Below are 13067 nucleotides of genomic sequence, written 5' to 3' on the forward strand. Positions count from 1 at the left end.
CTATTATTATAAGCGTTTGGTAAGTGGTACTAATTATATAGGGTATAAGTTGTATAGGGGTATAAATTGTAACGAGGTATAAATAATATAGGGTGGTATAAGTTGTATAGGTTATTGATGTTTGATATGAATGATAAGAAATGGTATAAGTTGTATATAGTTTATAATTTTATGTTTAGTATATATTATAAGAATGTAGTATAACTTGTATAAATATTAATTTAAAATTATTTTTATTATTAATATTATTATTTATATTTATTTATATTATAAATAATATTGTTTATTATTATTATTATAAATTATTGTATCACTATTATTTAATAATTAACATAATTTTAATTGAAATATAAAAAAAATTAATTATAATATAAATGATAAATTATATTTATTTAATTTAAATATAATTAATAATGGTAATAAAATAAATTAAAATTAAAATACTATTTATAATACAAGTAAATATAGAAAATAATAATTAATAAAATTATTGTTATAAAAATAAATAAATATTCTTTAATTAAAATATTGAAATATTTTAAAAATATTTATATTAAAAATGATTATATATAATAAAATATTAATATTAAAATTAAATAAAAATATTTAATATATTATATAATAATAATATATTATTATTAATAATGAGAAATTAAAAATCAAATAATATATATAAGAATAGTGTTGTACCTAGGGAGACTAGTTATTATTTTATACCAAATATTATGAAGTATAAATTATATATGGTATAAATTAATACCAATAGTAAAAATGTAAAAAACACCATATTAAAACACTATTGGTATAGTTTATACTATACTAATAGTTTAATACCCTTTATACCCCCAACCAAACATGGCCAATAATATTAATATTATTAATATGATTATGAATAAATTAATTAATTTTAATAATACTACTAGGACCTAGCTAGTACTATCTTGCTGTTTAATTTCACTGTTAACAACAGTACCGCTTCTCTTCTATCAACAATAATGGATTAATTAATTAAATAAAGTTAAATGAAATGGATTTAAATGAAATGGGTTTAATTGAGACTTAAAATCCTGCAAACTTTCAAATTAAAGTGATATGCATATATATTTTTTAATTTATAAAATCTAGCACAATTATAGATATGACCAAAAAGAGATATACATTTTTTATTTGAGTACTTTAATTTGTGTTATGTCCTGTAATGATTTTTAGTGGAATTATCTTTTAACAAGAAAAATATATATACTTGTTAAGAATGTTACAATCTATCTTAATGAGAATAATATTGATTTATAAAAAATACAATATGCTCTAAAATGTTACTAATTTTATAGGCATGGATTTAATTAAAGTATATAAATGTATAATGGGATATAATAACTATATTTAAAGAGGTTCAGTTTTAATATAAAAAGAAAACAATAAATAAATAACTAACATGTCTTTGAATTTCTTTAAACAAAATTTAATATATAACTGATTTTGTAATAATAAATAACCGTTGTTAAAGCCCAAGCCCAAGCCCAAACTAGTAGAATAGGCCGACCCGCCGAAATAAAACATTGGAACTGTGTTACGTATAGTGATGATGGGCTTTACTAATTACAATATTAGCCCATTATAAGAAAATTCTATTTCACAAGAAAAAATGAAAATTTTAATAATTATTTTTACTCAAACTTCAATCACCATGACTTAGTTTTATTCAACAACATTTTATAGAAGGGAGATTGGTTGTCCCAAAGGATATTTTAAAAGTTGCTTTTTTTTTTTAACTAGTGTATTTTAAAAATTTTGTGAGGTCTACCTACATGTTTTTATGTAGAAATTACACTAATTTTGAAGATGGTCCAGCTCCCCGACCCCGAGAATTCTTGGGGGAGAACCTATCCTCCCCAACATTAGAGTCGTATTTAAGAGAATAAGGGTAAAATTTATATAAATTATGGTTTATACTTGTTAATATTTGTATTTTCTCTCCAAATTAAATTAGCTTGTAAGTCCAATATAATCTCATTATACAATATTATTTTTGTGGCATTTCATTAATTGATGTCATTTTCTAATATTTTTTTGGTTCAAAGCTGAGAGATGATCCAATCTTCGTATTACCACTCAAGTTTAGAGTCGATTTAATAGATCAAAATGTTACCAGTTCAATATTCATCGAAAACGTTTTGAAAGAAAGTGAAGAGCATGACCGTGGAATGTCATGCTATTTTTCCTTCATAAAAATAATAATAATGTTCATTTTTAATTGTTTTCCTTTGTTATTTCATATTAATGATGGAATTTAATTTGAATGTAGAGAGCTCTATCATATTGAATGTAGGTTTCTAGGAGTTTTGTGTTCATTTTTTTATTAAGGTTAGTGATCAAATAGCCCTCTTTATTTTAAAATAATTTAAGAATTAAAATACTAAAAAAATTGCTTTTCTTTTAAACCTAATTCAAACAAAAGAAAAAAACATTGTTCTTTTGGCACACTCACTTGAATCTCTTTCTCATGTTAGCAAGTGTCTTCCATAATTTCAAATATAGACAGAAAAGAATTGTCTCAATCATTGTTTAGCTTGATTTTCATTCACAAATATAAAATGACTTCATAATTCTCAAATAATATAAAGTAACTATAGCAATTAATGTGAACAAACATACTTGAACAAATATAAAATGACTTCATAATTCTCAAATAATTTAAAGATAAACATACATAATTTATTTAGAAAAAACTTTAAAACACAATGATAGTGATAAAGAATGATGACATGAAAAGTAAAAATAAAAAATAAGCATAAAAATAAATGGTACTCAATAAATTATTGAACTCATAAATATTTAAAAATAATGATTAACTCCGACCGACATTAACTATTATTTTTTTAACAAATCTTAAAAAGCGTCATAATAATATTATTAATATATATTAATAAAATTAAATACTTATTTACTCTATTTAATTGAATGTCTAAAAGATACGTTAAATATTGCAACAACTACATATGATTATTAATATATACTTAAGTGGATAATCCATAAATAGTAATACTTTGAAGCCATAATTAGCTTATCAAATTATAAACAATTAAGAAAATAAACTATTTTTCTTTTTCTTTCTCTTTGAAACACAAATCATATCTAATTACAAGCATAATTGCTTTATTTCAAAACAATTTTTTTTCAATTATGTTTTTGTATGTGGACAAAAAAAAGTTCATCAATAATTTATTAAAAAAAAAAATTAGATGTGATCTTGTTGTGATCAATCTATTATTGGTCACAAAAATGAGCTAATTTAATTTTGCTTCCAAATGTGATAAATAAAATCAAACATACTTGAACATTTAGCAAATAATGTGAATAATCTATAAACAAGTGAGAATGATAAAGTATAGCAACTAATGACACACTCACAGTTAACATTTTAAATAAATAAAATAATTAAATGTGCTTAATATTTAAGAAATAAGTTAAAACAAATTAACAGTTAATTTAAAATAAATAACAAATTAATAAAAGACAAAATATTGGCGGAGAAAAATATGAGTTAAAGAAAAAGATGTAGATATAAAGATATGAACCGAGACCAAACAAAATAAGACAAGTAAGATTATGCGCGTCACACATCTATGCCGCGTGTTTTTTTATACATTTAATATATAAAATATAATATTTATAAAATAATCATTATTTAAATATATATAAATAAATAAAAGACATGCAAAGATACTACAATTACAACATAAATACAAATACAAGTCATCAAGTAAATAAAAAATCACATCATCATTGACATTCATGACATGTAATTGCTAAGTGCTAATCATCCAGTTTAGTGTTTCATGTATAATGAAGCAACTAAATCCAAAGTATAAATTTGAAGTATTTTAAATATCATCTCTAATAACATTTTATTAACAAATCCGAAATTGATCAACCTAAACTTTTAAGAGCTCTAACTGAAATCAATATCACCAAAATGGTCCAATTTATACATACTTCACACATTAAAACTATTTGAAACAAATCTATATTCTTAACCAAATAAATATTTACAACACTACCATAATACATTAAATTGTTGTTCCTTTAAAAGGACATTAATAATATGTATTTATTATATTAACAAAATCCCTAAAATTAGGTAGTAAATTGTTGCTTTGATATTTTTAGGAATATCCTAAGCATCTTCATGACAAACTGGATAACATGTCTCCGCATATGCATTCAATCACGATTTAGTATACCTGAAAAAAACATGTAGCAATTGGTTAGATATATTAAAGATAACGATTAAACATGTGAGCAATTGTTACTTTGAGCAGAAGTTATAGGGATCCAATTTTCGGGTACGAGCAGCAATCAGAGCATGAGTACAAGGAAGACCATATACATCAAATACCCTAAAAATACAAGTCATTCCTTTAAAGTCAACATTAAAATCAGATTCACTGTCATGTACATAAAACTCGAATCAGTTAAGTGGATTGACGTTATATAATATGGCCTTCTTAGTTTGCTCACGTAAAAACTCTTCATAATTTGGAGATAAATGTTTTGTGTGATTGGACGTTTTTCTCTTCTATTATGAAACTATTCTTGTATTGTGAATCTTAAATAGTCAGCTAAGGTTGTTATGGGATACTTTCTAGCATTCTTGCTTTGACTATTAAAGCTCTCGGCGTAATTGCTTGTCATTTGATTGTATCGTTTACTGGGGAAAAATGCACGACTCCATCTCTCCATCCTAATATCTATCAAATAGACAGAAATACGAGGGTCCTTAGCCCTAATCTTGTCAAAATAACGATTAAACATTGAGATGATGTATGCACGAGAAGCCAAATCAAACTCTGTGTGATAGTGATCAGTTTTAAATTTGGCCATAATATTCATCTTGATGTGGTATGTGCATGCACCGTGATATGCTTCTGGAAAAACTGAGCACAAGACATTGGCAATACTTGAGTGTCTATCAAATACAAATACGAGATTCAGGACTGACCCAATAGTTTCTCTTAGTTTTTGCATGAAATATGTTCAGGAGTTATTATTTTTTGAATTAACGATGCCAAAAGAAACAATATATATAGTTGTTCATTTACATCCAATGTTATAGCCACCAATAGTTGACCTTCAACCTTGTGCTTAAGAAAACTGGCATCGACGTACAATACATGACGACAACAGGTTCTAAAACCACTAATTGAGACGCCTAGGGACATGAACATATACTTGAAATAGCCGAGCTCATCCGTTTGGATGTCTGTTACGATACCCGAATTATTCATTTCCAACATGTACAGGTATGATGACAATTTGCCATGTGGATCCTCTACAGTTCCTCGCACCTCCATTAAGGTCTTTTCCCTGGACCTCCAAGCCTTATTATAACTCATCTTTATTCTCATAACTTCTCTGCATGTCTTCCATTATTTTCTCAGGCATGTGGTAATGGTGATGGTCCATGTACTTGCTTTTCATGCATTCTCCAATAATCTATGATGGTGCTTGCCTTTCATTCTATTGCCTCGTTACAATCGAACATGTATGATCTTTTACAAATTTCTGAATCTCAAACATCTTTGAGGATTTTCCTTTCATAACACAGAATCTCCACTTGTGATTCTGATCCAAACATTTCACATACTAAAGATTTTTTTACTTCTTCACTTTGAATTCAAAATGATTAGTCATCGCATATTTATGTAACCTTAGTTGAAGTTCTTTTTTATTCTCAAACAACGTACTAACTTCCAATCCGATTTCTCAAGTTAATGCCTCAGATATCGGATTTTCACTACTTAGTATGTTGCTAGCAACCCAATCACTACAGCGTGGTTGGGTCCTAGAAACCCAATCACTACTTGGATTGGTACTAGAAACCCAAGCACTGCTTCGTTGGGTAATAGGAACCCAATCATCAACCCCCTTATTCAGACGCAAACGTGATTCTTCTTCAATGTCATTTTGAGTTTCAAAGACAACCTCCTACTGAAACTTTGGGAATACGTCAAGATCATCAATTTCTGGAACCATTACACTTTATTGAGTTGGGTTTCTAGGTAGTGAATTCTCTACTAAAGATACACAGTGCAGTGCGATGGTGGAGTGATATCGACGTTTCAAGTAAAAAAAGTTCACATCCATATCTTGTTTGATATTAGTTATATATGAAAATTTGTCATCCATACACAGAGTATTATACTTGGTTTGAAGCAATAAATCATATCAAAATTTATCAACATTAGTAGCAGAATAGAGCATATCAACTAATTCAGCATATGTAGAATTTAGGGGAACATTCAAACCTCTAGTTGACTTTGGAACAAAATGAGTAAGACCATCCGTAATTTTTCACTCTCCATCAAAGTAAAGAATTACTTGATCTGCAATTGAAAACAATTCAACGATAAATATATACGTATTACAATGTTCTATTGTTGCTTCACTCACGATTTTTACTTACTTATATTGTTGCTTTTTGAAGATGGCGTCAACCTAACTGAGGAGGAGTTTCCTGCTAGGGTATCATGGAATCCAATGTAGCAAATTTTCCAGAAGTTTTCTGCAATGGATCTAATGGATAGGAGCCCCCTATCCAATAGGTCCATTGAAATAAACTTGTGGACAATTCTTGGCACATTGTATTTCCATGAAACATAGTAGGAAACACCTCCTTAGTGAGCAACAATACGCGTGAGTGATATTTATCTTTGTTCATAGCATAGTATTCATTCACATTCAGGGATTATCGAATTACTAACTAAGAATATAATCTAGTTATACTATAACCTAGTGTTCATAATCACTAACTAATAAATCATCAAATCAAATAACATAAAATAAAAATACCCATTTGAGAACGAATAGTCGTGGGTCTTCAAACGGAGAGGTCGTGGTTGTGGTCGTGGTCGTGGTCGTGGTCGTGGTCTTCAGCTGCTGGTCGTAGTCGTGGCAAAGAGAGCGGGAGGGAGGGATAGGGTTTTTAGGGTTGGAGAGAAAGAGTCTGAATGGAAAGACTTTTTTTAAATGAGGGCAAATTAAGCTTTATATACTATGAAATACGCGTTTTACCACATCCGTGTTTTATGTAAAACGCGTGAGTTAATTATACGCATATTACATAAAACACGTATAATAACTCATGTGTTTACATGAAATGCGGATGTGGTAATATGCGTTAATGAGCAGTAAATGGACGCGAGGGGGGAAAGACGGACATTTCGTAGGGCGAAAGTCCCATTTTTGTAAGGTTTATGAAGCGTGGGTCATTTTATGAATTAGACCCATTATCAAAGTCATTTTGCCAAATTTCCCAATTTAATATATGAGGACTAAAATTGAATTAACTTGTTCTTTCGTTAAAATTGAGGCTGAAGTGTTAAATTGGATGCACCTAACTCACGCTTCACATTAGCGTCTTCTTCCCACGCCGCAGCGGTGTGCTTAAAAGTAATAATAATAAGATAAATAAAAAATGATTTGACACTTCATCAGACCCATCCGACGTGGAGGGTCAGTTCGTAAAATGAATTTGACACTTCAGTAGACCCATCCGACGTGGAGGGTCAATTCGTAAAAGTAACCTCCCAAATATCAAAAACCCACCACTAATAATTTTTTTTAAAAAAAAAGAAATCCATGCATATTTTCCACAACGAAGATAAAGCATGACATGAAAAGTAAAAATAAAAATAAAAAATAAATATAAGAAAAAATGGTACTCGATAAGTTATAGAGCTCGTAAATTTTTGAAAAAAATATTAACTCCGACAGACACGATTACTTTTTTGAACGAATCATTGAAAACGTCATAATAATGTTATTAATATATACTAACAAAATTAAATACTTACTTGAAAATCACAATATTTAATTGCACTTACAAATATATGTTAAATGTTAAATATTGCAACAACTGTATGATTATTGATATATATACTTAAGTGGATAATCCATAAATAGTAATACTTTGAAGCCATAATTAGCTTATCAAATTATAAACAATTAAAAAAATAAACTATTTTTCTTTTCTTTCTGTTTGAAACACAAATCATATATTACAAACATAATTGCTTTATTTCAAAACAAATTTGTTTCAATTATGTTTTTGTATGTGGACAAAAAAATAAGTTCATCAATAATTTATTAAAAAACTTTAGATGTGATCTTGTTGTAATCAAACTATTATTGGTAACCAAGATGAGCTAATTTAATTTTGCTTCTAAATGCGATAAATAAAATCAAACACACTTGAACATTTAGTAAATAAGGTGTATAATCTATAAACAAGTTAGAATAATAAAGTATAGCAACTAACACTCACAATTAACCTTTCAAATAAATAAAATAATTAAACGTACTTGAATGTTTAACAAATAGGTTAAAACAAATTAACTGTCAATTTAAAATAAATAACAAATTAATAAAAGCCAAAATATTGGCGGAGAAAAATAGGAGTTAAAGAAAAAGATGTAGATATAAAGATATGAATTGAGACCAAACAAAATAAGACACGTCAGATTATGCGCGTCACATCTATGCCGCGTGTTTTTTTTATACGTTTAATATATAAAATATAATATTTATAAAATAATAATTATTTAAATGTATATAAATAAATAAATAAATAAAAGACATGCAAAAGATACAACAATTAGAACATAAATACAAATACAAGTCATCAAGTAAATAAAAAATTACATCATCATTGACATTCATTACATGCTAATTACAAGTGCTAATCATCTAGTTTAGTGTTTCATGTATAATGAGGCAACTAAATCCAAAGTACAAATTTGAAGTAATTCAAAAGTCACATTTATTAATAAATTCGAAATTGATCGACCCTAAACTTTCAAGAGCTCTAATTGAAATCAATATTATCCTACATACTTCACAAATTAAAACTATTCAATACAAATCTATATTCTTAAAAACGAATATTACCTAAACCAAATAATAATAATCAGATAAATAAAAAATGAATTTAACACTTCAGCATACCCATCCTACGTTGAGGGTCAATTAGTAAAATGAATTTGACACTTCAGCAGACCCATTCGACGTGGAGGGTCAATTCGTAAAAGTAACCTCTCAAATATCAAAAATTCACCCTAATAATTTTTTTTAAAAAGAAATCCATGCATATTTTCCACAACGAAGATAAAGCATGACATGAAAAGTAAAAATAAAAATAAAAAATAAATATAAGAAAAATGGTACTCGATAAGTTATAGAGCTCGTAAATTTGTTTTAAAAAAATATTAACTCTCGACAAACACGACTACTTTTCTGAACGAATCATAGAAAACAATCATAGAAAATGTCATAATAATATTATTAATATATATTAATAAAATTAAATACTTACTTGAAAACCACAATATTTAATTGCACTAACAAAGATATGTTAAATATTGCAACAACTATATGATTATTGATATATATACTTAAGTGGATAATCCATAAATAGTAATACTTTGAAGCCATAAATAGCTTATCAAATTATAAACAATTAAGAAAATAAACTATTTTTCTTTTCTTTCTTTTTGAAACACAAATCATATATAATTACAAACATAATTGCCTTATTTCAAAACAAATTTGTGTTCAATTATGTTTTTGTATGTGGACAAAAAAAAAGTTCATCAATAATTTATTAAAAAACTTTAGATGTGATCTTGTTGTGATCAAACTATTATTGGTAACGAAGATGAGTTAATTTAATTTTGCTTCTAAATGCGATAAATAAAATCAAACACACTTGAACATTTAGCAAATAAGGTGGATAATCTATAAACAAGTTAGAATGATAAAGTATAGCAACTAATGACACATTCATAGTTAACATTTTGATTAAATAAAACAATTAAACGTACTTGAATGTTTAACAAATAGGTTAAAACAAATTAACTTTCAATTTAAAATAAATAATAAATTAATAAATGCCAAAATATTGGCGGAGAAAAATAGGAGTTAAAGTAAAAGATGTAGATATAAAGATATGAACGGAGACCAAACAAAATAAGACACGTCGGATTATACGCGTCACATCTATGTCGCGTGTTTTTTTATACGTTTAATATATAAAATATAATATTTATAAAATAATTATTATTTAAATATATATAAATAAATAAAAGACATGCAAAAGATACTACAATTACAACCTAAATACAAATACAAGTCATCAAGTAAATAAAAAATTACATCATCATTGACATTCATGACATGCTAATTACAAGTGCTAATCATCTAGTTTAGTGTTTCATGTATAATGAGGCAACTAAATCCAAAGTACAAATTTGAAGTAATTCAAATGTCACATTTATTAACAAATTCGAAATTGATCAACCCTAAACTTTCAAGAGCTCTAATTGAAATCAATATCACCCTACATACTTCACAAATTAAAACTATTCGATACAAATCTATATTCTTAAAAACGAATATTACCTAAACCAAATAATAATAATCAGATAAATAAAAAATGAATTTAACACTTCATCAGACCCATCCGACGTGGAGGGTCAATTCGTAAAATGTATTTGACACTTCAGCAGACCCACCCGACGTGGAGGGTCAATTCATAAAAGTAATCTCCCAAATATCAAAAACCCACCGCTAATAATTTTTTTAAAAAAAAAAAGAAATCCATGCATATTTTCCACAACGAAGATAAAGCATGACATGAAAAGTAAAAATAAAAATAATAAATAAATATAAGAAAAAATATTACTCGATAAGTTATAGAGCTCGTAAATTTTTGAAAAAAATATTAACTTCGACAGACACGGTTACTTTTTTGAACGAATCATAGAAAACGTCATAATAATATTATTAATATATACTAATAAAATTAAATACTTACTTGAAAACCACAATATTTAATTGCACTTACAAATATATGTTAAATGTTAAATATTGCAACAACTATATGATTATTGATATATATACTTAAGTGGATAATCCATAAATAGTAATACTTTGAAGCCATAATTAGCTTATCAAATTATAAACAATTAAAAAAAATAAACTATTTTTCTTTTCTTTCTGTTTGAAACACAAATCATATATTACAAACATAATTGCTTTATTTCAAAACAAATTTGTTTCAATTATGTTTTTGTATGTGGACAAAAAAAAGTTTATCAATAATTTATTAAAAAACTTTAGATGTGATCTTGTTGTAATCAAACTATTATTGGTAACGAAGATGAGCTAATTTAATTTTGCTTCTAAATGCGATAAATAAAATCAAACACACTTGAACATTTAGCAAATAAGTTGGATAATCTATAAACATGTTAGAATAATAAAGTATAGCAACTAACACTCACAATTAACCTTTCAAATAAATAAAATAATTAAACGTACTTGAATGTTTAACAAATAGGTTAAAACAAATTAACTGTCAATTTAAAATAAATAACAAATTAATAAAAGCCAAAATATTGGCGAAGAAAAATAGGAGTTAAAGAAAAAGATGTAGATATAAAGATATGAATTGAGACCAAACAAAATAAGACACGTCAGATTATGCGCGTCACATCTATGCCGCGTGTTTTTTTATACGTTTAATATATAAAATATAATATTTATAAAATAATAATTATTTAAATGTATATAATTAAATAAATAAATAAAAGACATGCAAAAGATACTACAATTAGAACATAAATACAAATACAAGTCATCAAGTAAATAAAAAATTACATCATCATTGACATTCATTACATGCTAATTACAAGTGTTAATCATCTAGTTTAGTGTTTCATGTATAATGAGGCAACTAAATACAAAGTACAAATTTGAAGTAATTCAAATGTCACATTTATTAATAAATTCGAAATTGATCGACTCTAAACTTTCAAGAGCTCTAATTGAAATCAATATCACCCTACATACTTCACAAATTAAAACTATTCAATACAAATCTATATTCTTAAAAATGAATATTACCTAAACCAAATAATAATAATCAGATAAATAAAAAATGAATTTAACACTTCAGCATACCCATTCGACGTGGAGGGTCAATTCGTAAAATGAATTTGACACTTCAGCAGACCCATTCGACGTGGAGGATCAATTCGTAAAAGTAACCTCTCAAATATCAAAAATTCACCCTAATAATTTTTTTTAAAAAGAAATCCATGCATATTTTCCACAACGAAGATAAAGCATGACATGAAAAGTAAAAATAAAAATAAAAAATAAATATAAGAAAAAATGGTACTCGATAAGTTATAGAGCTCGTAAATTTTTTGAAAAAAAATATTAACTCTCGACAAACACGACTACTTTTCTGAACGAATCATAGAAAACAATCATAGAAAATGTCATAATAATATATATTAATAAAATTAAATAATTACTTGAAAACCACAATATTTAATTACACTAACAAAGATATGTTAAATATTGCAACAACTATATGATTATTGATATATATACTTAAGTGGATAATCCATAAATAGTAATACTTTGAAGCAATAAATAGCCTATCAAATTATAAACAATTAAGAAAATAAACTATTTTTCTTTTCTTTCTTTTTGAAACACAAATCATATATAATTACAAACATAATTGCCTTATTTCAAAACAAATTTGTGTTCAATTATGTTTTTGTATGTGGACAAAAAAAAAGTTCATCAATAATTTATTAAAAAAATTTAGATGTGATCTTGTTGTGATCAAACTATGATCGGTAACAAGATTAGTTAATTTAATTTTGCTTCTAAATGCGATAAATAAAATCAAACACACTTGAACATTTAGCAAATAAGGTGAATAATTTATAAACAAGTTAGAATGATAAAGTATAGCAACTAATGACACATTTATAGTTAACCTTTTGATTAAATAAAACAATTAAACCTACTTAACAAATAGGTTAAAACAAATTAACTTTCAATTTAAAATAAATAATAAATTAATAAATGCCAAAATATTGGCGGAGAAAAATAGGCGTTAAAGTAAAAGAGGTAGATATAAAGATATGAACGAAGACCAAATAAAATAAGACACGTCGGATTATACGTGTTACATCTATGCCGCGTGT

This window comes from Impatiens glandulifera, chromosome 1 (assembly GCF_907164915.1).
Source record: "Impatiens glandulifera chromosome 1, dImpGla2.1, whole genome shotgun sequence".
In the NCBI taxonomy this organism is placed as follows: domain Eukaryota; kingdom Viridiplantae; phylum Streptophyta; class Magnoliopsida; order Ericales; family Balsaminaceae; genus Impatiens; species Impatiens glandulifera.